This window comes from Gekko japonicus, unplaced genomic scaffold (assembly GCF_001447785.1).
Source record: "Gekko japonicus isolate JY-2015 unplaced genomic scaffold, Gekko_japonicus_V1.1 scaffold1264, whole genome shotgun sequence".
NCBI lineage: Eukaryota > Metazoa > Chordata > Lepidosauria > Squamata > Gekkonidae > Gekko > Gekko japonicus.
In genome coordinates, this window is record NW_015162519.1 from 454,658 (window position 1) to 465,711 (window position 11,054).

An 11,054-nucleotide genomic window follows, 5' to 3' on the forward strand; every position below is an offset into this window, starting at 1 on the left:
AGGATGCTTGGAGATCCATGAGTAGGTCTCCCAAGTGGAGGCCAGAGCTAGGGTCGCCATGTCGCCATTGGTGTGACGGTGTTGCATCACTTCTGGAGAACCCCCAGAAGTGATGTCATACCCCTGTAGGTTCTTCTGGCCATTCCACCACACTGATGGTGCCCCTTCTATGTCCCCCCAACCCGGCTCCTGCCAGTTGTATAGTGATGCACCTTGGTAGAGTCTCCTTGCAGAGGAAAATATACACATGCATTTGTATACCACCCCCAGCAAACAGCAGCTCAGGCGGGAGCAAGATCAGCAAAAAAAATTGGAGGAGAGCAGAATTGACCCTTTCCCCTAAAATAGAATTTTCACTTTGATGGAGGGACGCACATTCAGACCTACAAAATCGCTGTTACCAGAATAAGTTGTGGTGGTGATAAGGCTACACCTATGGCCCATCACTAATACCAGGAGTCCAATTATAAGTTGACAAGGAAACAACCTCTGGTTTAATTATATGGATACTAGAATTCTGGAACAGGTCTTTGAATGTGTGTCTAGAATATATAGATAATAGTGACCACTGAGGAAGGCCCTTAGGGGCCGAAACGCGTAGGGTCTTTGGTTGTAAAGTTTTTACCCCTCATTTGTATGTAAAGTGGGCAAGCTTTTACAGTCTGATTTTAGACAAAGCAATTTTTAATCAGGAAAGTTTTAACACGTGTACACCTTAATAAATATTTGTACTTTTTCATATATATGGTTTAGCTTAGCCCTATTTGGTTCATAGTCATACCCTGGGTTGAGTTCCCCCCCTCCTTTCCCCTACACCACCATATGGCTGCATTGCATTTAGTATTTTTTTAAAAACCCATAGGCGATCTGATCAGAACACCTTTTACAGACACGTTTAGTTTGCCTGTTTCCATTCACCAGAGACTTTATAAAGTTAATTGGTATGAAACTGGCATTTAAAAACATAACAAAACCCTTCTGCTTTCTTTGGCCTTTGGAGAATTCCCTGTGCCGAATCTATTTTTGGTCTGCAGCATTGGGTTAATTGAAGCGTGCAGTCTAAGAGCCATTGCTGAGAGACATCCTACAATTCCGTAGACTGGGAACAGGAGGGCTGCTGCCGCGCTCCCCCTGTGAGTTGACTGTTTCCTGTCTCCAGGATGTGCCACACAGCAGGTTGGCTGTGACTGGCTGGGGGAAAATTGACAACAACTCCATCTAGCACTTTTGAATCCACAGAGAGGGGGTGCAGCTTAGTGGAGCAAATGGTTTCCCATTCCACCTCAAAGCTTTTAAGGTATTTATTTAGCACATACGTTATCCTATCCTTCTGCAAGGAGGACACCATATATTGTTCCCTCTTCCTCCACAGTATCCTCACAAAAACCCTGCGAAGTTGCGTGAGAGTGACTGGCCCAAGGTTACCCAGCGAGTTTCATGGGAGAGTGGGCATTGAAATCTGGGTCTCTGAACCTTGATCTAGTCCTCTTAACTGCTGTACTCCACGGGCTCTTTCAATGGTCTTCAATGGGCTTTGGATGCTTCCACAAAGATTGGGGAAATAGCTGACAACCAGGGGCATTTGGAACTCCCCTGAGGATCCCAAATAGATACAGAGATAAGGCCTACAGGCTTTACGTTGTGCTGGCTAGCTTCAGAGCAGTGGAACTGTAATCATCCACTAATGTTTTCTTCTAGTTCTCATGTGTAAGCAAAGGGGTTGGTCGGACACTCAGCTGTAATGAATGATCAAAAGGTCTTCTGAGAGCAGGTTTTGATTTGCTGTGCTCTTATTGCATGTATTAAATGTAGAATTTTGAAGATTTCCCTCCAGCCGTTCTGTGGTATCACAGTGGAGAGTATGTCCTTGCTCAGTTACTGCTAAGCTTTGAGTTACCAACCTAGAAACTGCATAACAGGCAAAAGGGGACATAGGCTCTACTTTGGGTGGTTGAATGACTGAAGGCAATCTTGGGTCCCGTAAATGTAGGCATTTTGATTGTTGTGGTCTGGGACAGAGCAAAGAATGGTTAAGGGTACCACTTCCACGTCGCTGTGTTCTTTGCTGCTGATTTCTGGACAATAAATAAGCCACCCAGCACAATAACAATAGTATTCATAGCACGTGTCGAGAGCATCAGAACAATAATCCATACCCAAAGCCTACAAAGGGCAGCAGAGGATCTGAGGGACTCTGTCCATTCTCTTCTAGCAGCCTGCAATGAAGGGCTGCTGGGGGCAGTTACTAGGATCATGCGCCAATGACTGGCCCCTCCGTCACAGAGGGTACCAACTTTATGGTATACTAGGACCCATGCAGCTCATTTCCAAGCATAAGAGGTAGTGATTATTTGTACGTTTATTTAAATAGTCCAGTATTCCCTGTAAGCTGAGTTAATGTGAACTAGCTCACAGCTTTTTTAGCATCCGGCTCACACATTTTTGTCTTTGCTCAGGAAGGACAGCTCCAGAGCAAACTTATTTATGCAGTAGCCAAGTCACTCACTCACAACTTTAATGCCAGTAGCTCACAAAGTAGAATTTTTGCTCACAAGACTCCACACCTTAAAAACATACAAAATACCAGGGCTATTTTTGGGCAGGAACGCACAGGAACGGAGTTCCGGCTGGCTCCCAAGTTGGCCACGCCCAGCAGGAACTCATTAGCATAATAGGCCACACCCAACAGCAGAAATTCATTAGGGTTGGCTACATTAGGGGTGTGTGGCCTAACATGCAAAGGAGTTCCTGCTACAAAAAAAGCCCTGGGTTTTGACAACAAACAAGGTAAACAGAATAACAAGCAAAAGGTGGGTGTGGCTGGATGACCACACTTCTGATAACATGTGGGTGCGGCCTAATGTGCTAATGTGCTGTGCTGGCAGGGGTGTGGCCTAATATGCTAATGAGTTTCTGGTGTTGGGTGTGGCCTGTTATGCTAATGAGTTCCTGCTGGGCTTTTTCTACAAAAAGAGCCCTGAAAATACAATCTAATGCAATTAACTAATGCTCCCCAAGAAAATGCCCTCCCAAATAAAACTGTCTTTCAGAACTCCTGAAACCTTTAAGAAATGGCAGCTTCATCACTTAACTAAGAAGCCTGTTCCACGGGCTGGGAACCACTACAGAGGAAGAATGGGCTCCAGTAGATGCCAAGCAGGCCACCTTTAGTGAAGGAACAAGTCGAAAGTGCCCATCAGAAGAGCACAGGTGGCACACAGGGAGACAGGAGGAGAGACAGGCCTCTTGAGTCATGACTGCATCAGCTGTACCTTATCTGACAGAGCTTTTCCAGGGGTGCAAGTTCTGTTAGATCCCAGATCCAGCCCCATGGAGGAAGCATCCAGAGCAGATTGTGACACTTTTTCTAGCCTCTTTGCTGACAAAGAAGTTAGTGTAGTTACAGAGCACCAGAAACACTAGCCGCAGCCATCTGTTGCAATGGCTTGGATCATTTTGGTTCGCTCACCGTGACTGATGTTGACAGATTGCTTGGGGCTGTGTAAGTCACCACCTGGGAATTGGAGGCTTGCCCATCATGGCTGATTAAGCCCTGCCAGGAGAAATGGAGAGAGCCAGGATAAATAACACCTCCATGCTGGAGCTTAATTTCCCTCAGGAGCTTAAACTAGTTCTGCCACTTCTGACAAAAGATCATCCTTGTCTATGGAAGAACTGGCCAATCATTGACTGGTTTCCAGTTTCCCATATTTGGACTGGTGGTGCAAAGCAGCATGAGGCATTTCTGAATGAGGCGTCTTTTCCTGACCCATTTCAGTCTGGCTTCAGACCAGTTTTAGTTGCATGGGTGGATGATCTGCACAGCAGATTGACAGTCCCTTCCTGTTAATTCTGTTATACTTCCAGTGGCCTTTGATATGATCGGCCATGGCACCTCATTGTAGCCCGCGACAGGTCTCTCAAAGGCAGCTCTTTGATGGCTTCCGCCTTTCTCGTCCAGTGGGTCCATCGGAGATGCCAGCTCATCTTCTTGGGACCCACCTCATGGGTTACCACAGAGTTCCGCAATGTATCACCAGTGTGATTTAATTGTTTTTAAAAATACTTATATTTCCCCCCTTTGTACCCAGCGGTTCGAAAGCAATTAATATAAGCGAGTAGATGAATGGGTACCTGCCCTTAGGTGGCAGGGGGCACCCTCCCCGTACGGGGGTGTGTGGCAGGAGCAGTAGAAGCGACAGCAGCGGTGACGGTGGAAATGGCGGCGATGGAGTGGCGTAGAGTTGGAGCGGCAGAGCGAAGGCAAGCGGAGCGATGGAGGTGGAGACAGAGGCGGAGCTACAGAAGGACGTGGTGACGTGACGCAAGCGCAGCGGAGCCATACGGACGTTAGCTGGGCTGTAAGTCGATACAACCCACATACCAGACGAGTCCGCAGAAAGAAAGAAAGAAAGAAAGAAAGAAAGAAAGAAAGAAAGAAAGAAAGAAAGAAAGAAAGAAAGAAAGAAAGAAAGAAAGAAAGAAGCCGCCGGACTGGACGACCACACCAGGAACCGAGCACTGACACCCGAAAGACCGCCCGGGAAGAACAACCAAGAAAAACAGCGAGCCTTGCCACCTGGGTGCCAGTAGGCATGTGGCCTTAGCTAGGGATAAATTTGGAACTTGTAAGCCGCTCAGAGACCCTTCGGGGTTGGAGCGGGGTAGAAATCGAAGATATAAATAAATAAATAAATAAATAAATAACATATTCAATGCAACTTACAACCCTGTCATTCAAAGGAATAACAAAAATGCCCCACTCAGTTAATACAACGAATAAAATAACAACTTAATGATTACGAGTCATTGGAACGCTTGTTACAGCAGCTAGAACAACTAAAAAGATACCATCAAATCAATAGCCGGTAAAACCATCAGCAACATCAGTTACAACAATCTGGGGTGGCAACACAACAGATAAAACGCCTCCGTTAAAACGAAAGCCGAGCCAAGCAGATGAAGATTTTATTTATTATTCATTTAGTACGCCCTACCCCTCCCTCCCTTCCTCCAGTGAGCTCCGTGGGGGGCATACCTCTCAGGCAGTGAACCTCTCAGGAGGTGAGAATACTGCAGACTGTGTACCACAACAGCAAAATCCCTGTGTTTGGTGCCTACCCTTGGAGTTTCAACCAGAAGGGCATACAAGGCAGGGTTTCTGAATATCTCCTGCATTAGATCATCCAGAGCTTTGGTTTGAGGTGTTAACCATGTGCTGATGATGGCCTGCTCTGTATTTCACTTACTGAGCAGCCATCTCTGGACGTGAATAAATGTCTGGACATGGTGTGGTCAAGCAGATTAGGGAGGGCAAACTAACACGGAGTCTAGGCAAAACAGATGTGGTACTGTTAAGAATGCTGGCGTCCTGGAAAGGATTCACTGACTGGTATTGCATGAGGCTCAACTGTCTTTTTCTAACGAAGTGAAGAGCCAGTTTGGTGTAGTGGTTAAGAAGAAGAAGAAGAAGAAGAGATTGGATTTATACCCCGCCCTTCACTTGGAGTCTCAGAGCGGCTTACAAACTCCTTTCCCTTCCCCTCCCCACAACAGACACCCTGTGAGGTGGGTGGGGCTGAGAGAACTCTGACACAAACTGCTCTTTTTCAAGGACAGCTGTGCCAGAGCTTGTGACTGACCCAAGGTCACATCAGCAGGTGCAAGTGGAGGAGTGGGGAATCAAACCCGGTTCTCCCAGATTAGAGTCCGCGCACTTAACCACTACACCAAACTGGTGTGCGGACTCTAATTTGGGAGAACTGGGTTTGATTCCCCACTTCTCCACTTGCAGCTGCTGGATGACCTTGGGCAAGCCATAGTTCTGTCAGAGTTGTCCTTGAAAGGGCAGTTCTTGAAAGAGCTCTCTCAGGCCCACCTACCTCACAGAGTGTCTGTTGTGGGGAGGGGAAGGGAAAGGAGATTGTAAGCCACTCTGAGACTCCGAGTGAAGGACGGGGTATAAATCCAATCTCCTCCTCCTCCTCCTCCTCCTCCTCTTCTTCTTCTTTTTAATCTTTTTCTTCTTCTCCCAGCTTTTGCTCTTAGAGAAGCAAGTTGAAGCAGCTGGTCTAGGTGGACCCTGAGTCTGATCCAGGACAGCTGCTCTTCATGTTCTTAGAATGTGGAACAGACAGGCCAGAAGGACCAACTCATATATGTCAATTAAGCTCTGTCTACCAGTTCTTGTTAGTTGTACCATTTATCATCCAGGCTAACATGGAAACAGACAGCATGAACCTTCCTAGAGTCAACTTCATGTTATGTGGAATGGGATGCTTGGGGGGCTGCTTTAGGCCTCCTCACTGCAGTTGTTATAAAAGGTTTATAGGACTAAGCTTCATCTGGGCTTATGAATGGCGTTTGAATCGAATGACAGTTGTATCTCCTTTAACTTTGGGACATTTAAGAACATAAGAGCCATGCTGAGTCAGGCCCCTCAAGTCTAGCATTCTGCCCACATTCTGCCAACCAGCAGCCTCTAGGAGGCCCACAAGCTGGACAGCTGCAACAGCATCCTCCCACCCGTGTACCTTTTTAAGAGTGCTGTTTTGCATTGTGAGGCACCTTGAACTATGGAGAGGCAGAGTGCACTTTTCTAAATGCATACTCTGCAAATGGGGGCTGAAGGCTGGCTTAGGTAGTGTCCCCTACCGAATTCCTGGCAAGCTTTTCTGACAAACTGGTTTGCAGCTCGGTCCACTGAGCCACAGCCCTGCTTGTTAGTCAGGGATAACCTGTGAGCCTGCTCGGGTGACGATAAAAGATCAGGGAGCTTTCGTGACACGTAAAATGCCCTTGAACTTCAGATGGCCCCTAGGTTGTATTGACGGGTAGAAAAGTGCCACTAATGAAGGAGCCCCGTCTGCTTCGAGGCACTTAGCATCATTGTGCTGCTCCCGCACATTTAGCTGGCTACAATAAACAAATCAGATAGACTTGCCTGCAGGAATAGTGTTAAAAGCCCTTGCACTTGTGTAGCTGAACACTTTGTTCTTGGCTGTCATGTTGAGATCCTCCATGGCGGCCTTTGTTTACAACAGGGTTTGATTCTGAGATTGAATGCTGCCCCTCTTTTGTTTCTTTGCTGGGAAATTGGACCGGTCAAGGAATCAGACGGTAGAGCGGATGCAGAGATATCACTTTTTGCATGCACGAGCTGCCTTCTTGGATGGTTTTACAGGTGCAGCCGCCTGCAGCTCTAGATGAAAACACCCACACAACTTGTTCAAAGACAGCCTCGTGGACTGTGTTAGGCTTCCTCTGGATGTGGGATGGGTTGAAAGGGCCAGTCCTCACATTACTGGAGAGGTGTGATTGATACTTTCCTTTAGCCCCAAACGACAACACGTAAACACATGAAGCTGCCTTATATTGAATCAGGCCGCTATTCTGTCAAGGTTAGTATTCCCTACTCAGACTGGCAGCGGCTCTCCGGGGGTCTTAGGAAGGGGTCTTTTACATCACCTGTCCCTTGACCCTTTTAACTTCAGATGTCAGGGATTGAGCTTGAGTCCTTCCGCATGCTAAGCAGATGCACGACCACTAAGGCTTGGCCCCTGCACTCTGGTCACACGCAAGTGTCGGAGGCTGAGACAGGGAAGTGGCAACATGGCTATTCTCACCTGATCCTAGTTGGCTTTTGCACTCCTGTGTTATCAGGTAGTGGCTCCTGGAAGGTTGGAGATTGCATCTCTACCATCTCGTGCTAGTATTTAAAGTCTCAGTTCACCCTAGGATTGTGAGCTGTAGCTGATAATCTTGGGAGGGGGACAGTTCTTTGGCTTCATGAAACCAGAAGTGACATCATCGCACTGGGCTGATGCTCTAGGATTCACCCACAGCTTTGTGGTTAAACCATAGAGTTTTGGGTAACTCCTAGGCCATCCAGAGATGGTATGGAATAGGGACCCTGGCTGGGAAGTCTCCTGCCATAATGGGAGACCTCTCCCCTGTAGTTCACCCTCAGCCTTTGCTGGGACAACATCTAAGCTATAGTCCTGTTGGTTCTGGCGCCAGTGCCTTGACCCCAGTGTCTCATCTCCAAGCAGGTCAGGGTAGCCTTAAAAATGTGTTTAAAAGCCCTACCTGCAGTCTGAAGGGATATGGTCCACTTTACCATCTCAAGATTCTAAGCCAAGCCTCTGTTGCCAGAGAGACAGACAGCTAGGATGAGCAGATACCACCTTCCTCCAGGCAAATAGCCCCATGGTTGACGTGGTCTCATTGTATTATGCTTTCCTTCCTGGCAGTATACATAGAGCTTCTTCTTGTTGTTGTTGTTGCTTTACCTCCTGGCAGCAGTGTTCCCTCTAAGCTGAGTTAGTGTGAGCTAGCTCACAGTTTCTTAGCCTCCAGCTCACACATTATTGTCTTAGCTCAGGAAGGATGGCTTCAGAGCAAACTAACTTATGCAGCAGTCAATTCACCTGCTCACAACTTTAATGCCAGTAGCTCACAAAGTAGAATTTTTGCTCACAGGGCTCTGTAGCTTAGAGGGAACATTGCCTGGCAGTATACATAGAGCTTCTTTTTGTTGTTGTTGCTCAATCTGTTAGCTTCTTAATCAGTATAACTGCCATATAATTATAGTACCCTGGCATTGCACAACCTAGTTTTTCAGAAAATTGGTAACATAAAATCTCGCTGGTAGCTTATAGTCTTCAGCCAGTAAATTTGCAATTCGCAATGCCATGTGCCAAAATGTGCAGTGTCTAACAATGGGGTGGTTGAATAATGAAGCTGACGTTTCTCTGCAGGATACTAAGGCTTATGCGATTTCTCCTTTGGTCTTGTCAGTCGTAATAGGAAGAATGTTAGAATGCTTGTGATCTCCATTTTCTTGCCAGCCAGAAGGGATAGGTAACGAGTCTTAATCCTGGTGCTGCAATGTATTCCAAAACAGCAGCACTGTTGTGTTTGATTACCTAGCACTGGATGGTGGGATGGTAGCTTTATGTAACCACAGGTACAGGATAAAAGTCTCCAGTTTCCCAGTTGAACAGCAGAAGGCATGCTCTCTCACATTTTTAACTAGCTTGATGCCCTCCCGACTGGAAATGTCTGAGATCTACACCATGGCCCGACATGCTGGTTAGAGTTTGAAATGTTCAAACATGCAAATAAAGGACAGGGCAGACGGAGAGGATTGGTCTACTGATTCTACTTATCTCTCCTTATATATAATTGAATAGTGGGTGCCAAAGTTCTAATTCTAAAATGCACTCCCTTAGTGTATGGCTGATGGCACTGCTCCTCAGCATATACCGCCACCAATCAGAAGGCAAAGCCCGGGTCCCGCCCACACCACAACTGCTGCGACAACCTGGTCTTTTGCATATGGAAGCTGATTGGACTTCACTCCATTCCACACCTCAAACTCCCCCCCCCCCCGCAAGGCAGTTGGAATGTCAGTTGCATATGGAATCTGCTGTATTCTGGTGGTGTGCAGGTCCCAGATTCATGTTTTAAAAGCAGACTGACACTGTTTGCCCAAAGCCAGAGCACTCTCCCAGAGCCTCTTTCTAGATCTCGTTGTATTTATTTCCACAACGGGCCTTATTTCTAGTAACTTATAACTCTGCATTAAGAGAAGCATTTCCTAGTGGGATAGGACATTGGGTTGGAGTGTCCCAGTTTAAATGTTGTAGGATCCCTGAACATAAGCTTGGATCCAACCAGCTTTTCTGCTACTGAAAACTGAAGGAGGTGTCCCCACAGACCATCCAACAAGACTATTCTGTGGATCATGGGACCTGCATAGACAAAAGCCATGTGAGACAGTGTAGTAAGGGTGGCAGTCGGGTGAGATACAGAGCAAAACCCTATCTGAATCCAACCCATAGTATGTTATCTTCCCCTCCCTCTCAGATTTCTGGTTGTATCTATTCTGTCTGCACCACAAAAGTAGAGGAGGTGGACCAGGTGTTCTCACAATGATCGAGAATCTGATATATATAAAAGCCCTTGCGTACTGGCACTTTCCAGCTCTCCCATTGGCTGTGCTGTGCACTCCATCAGCCTTTGGCCCATCAACCTCCACTCAAAGTACTTGCATGCCATTGGCTGGGTGCTAGGTCCACTTCTCTTCCCTGCCCACTGGCAGCCTGGCTGCTGTTCCCTGCTGTCAAAATGGCTGTCTCTCCTAACAAAAACGCTTCTCCTGTTTTGCTCCTCCATAGCTGGCTGGCTACTGAGGTGGGCCAACAGCCGTCAAACCATTCTTTTTTCCTCCGGCTGTGCAGCTCACTTTCCCATCAGTGGCTGTTGCTAGGCAATCAAGCTTGGTTCCGTCAGTAAAAAGGCGGGGGGAGGAGGCCCTTTCCAGGCCTACTTTGGCCTTTGGGGGAAACTCATTGGGGCCGGTCCTGACTAGGGTTGCGAGCTCCAGGTTGGGAAATTCCTGGAGATTTTGTGGTGGAGTCTGTAGGGAGAGGGGAGGTGATGGAAAGCTGAAGTCAGAGGGGCAGATAAAGGTAGGTTGCTGGTTGGCTGGAAAGGAGATAGGGTTACCACCTCCAGGTTGGGGAATTCCTGGAGATTTGAGGGTGGAGCCTGGAGAGGGTGGGGTTTGAGGAGGGGTGAAACTTCAGACAGATATGATGCCATAGATTCCACCCTCCAAACCAGCCATTTTCTCCTGTGGAACTATCGTTGCCAATCTCCAGGCTGGAGATCACTCGGAATTACAACTGCTCTTCAGATGGCAGAGATCATTTCCCCTGGAGAAAACAGTGGACTCTGTGTTCAGCCTTCAGTGCCAGATCTTAGGTCATGGCATGACCAGTCAATCATCCAGCAAAGAAGGAAACTTTCTGGGCCTCGTGGATATTGCAAGGGCCCTCCTAGAGTCCTGAATTGAATACAGCTCCTAATCCATCTTCCTCTCTGCTCCTCTGCTCTCTCAACATCCATGAGAGCAGCAGACAGTGAGAATGAAAGACTGCAGTATTGAACTGGCTGTGTGCTCTAACTGCAGGAAGGGTAGATCTTTTGCTTTGGGGAAACTCTTGCTCTCAGCAGGTTGCCAGTCCAGTTCCACCTCCAGGTGGTAG

At 47.3% G+C, this 11,054-nt stretch overlaps 1 protein-coding gene across 1 annotated transcript in view; it reads left to right on the forward strand.

Moving 5' to 3' along the window:
• PLPPR1 (phospholipid phosphatase related 1) overlaps positions 1-11,054 on the forward strand; it is a 76,563-nt gene that overhangs the window by 59,273 nt on the left and 6,236 nt on the right. The gene's annotated exons all lie outside the window — the stretch shown is intronic.